Here is an 869-nt window from a genome sequence, read left to right as displayed (position 1 = left end):
GAGTGGCCAACGTTTAATGTTGGTTGGCCTCAGGATGGGACTTTTGACTCTGATGTTATTTTGCAGGTTAAAGCTAAGATCTTCTCCCCTGGACTAATGGGACATCCGGACCAAGTGGCCTATATAGTCACTTGGGAAAATCTCTCCCTTGACCCACCACCGTGGGTGACTCCTTTTCTCAGTCCTGCACGAAGAGTCCCCCTCCCTTCTGCCCCTAATCCGGACCCTTTGACCACCTCCTTGTGTCCTGTTGTGGTAAAACAAAAGCCTGTTCTGCCCCCTGATGAGAGTGTTCCTGCTGATCTGCTGAGTGAGAATCCCCCTCCCTACCACCCTCCCCCGCAGGCCGCTGCAGCTGTTTCAGATGAAGCCCAAGCAGAAGGACCGGAGGTTGCTCCCTCCCCCATCGCAGTGTTCCAGATGAAGCCCAAGCAGAAGGACCGGAGGTCGCTCCCTCCCCCATTGCTGGGCTACTCAGAGACAGGAGAGGACAGGGAGATTCCTCACACATCCTGCCCCTCTGACTCGCAGGAGGGGAAGGAAACCAGTTTCAGTATTGGCCCTTCTCCGCTTCAGACCTGTATAACTGGAAAACTCATAACCCATCCTTTTCCCAAGACCCGCAGGCCCTAACAGCCCTGATAGAATCTATCCTCCTTACCCACCAACCCACGTGGGATGATTGCCAACAGCTCCTGCAGGTCCTCCTAACTACGGAGGAAAAGCAGAGAGTCATTCTGGAAGCCCAAAAGCATGTCCCGGGGGCAGACAGGAGACCAAACCAATTGCCAAACGAGATCGAGGCTGCCTTTCCCCTTACCAGACCTGCTTGGGATTTCAACACGGCTGAAGGTAGGGAACACCTACGT

The sequence above is a fragment of the Nannospalax galili genome, unplaced genomic scaffold, assembly GCF_000622305.1.
Source record: "Nannospalax galili isolate Female #2095 unplaced genomic scaffold, S.galili_v1.0 scaffold3846, whole genome shotgun sequence".
In the NCBI taxonomy this organism is placed as follows: Eukaryota; Metazoa; Chordata; class Mammalia; order Rodentia; family Spalacidae; genus Nannospalax; species Nannospalax galili.
Note: the sequence above shows the minus strand (reverse complement) of the source record.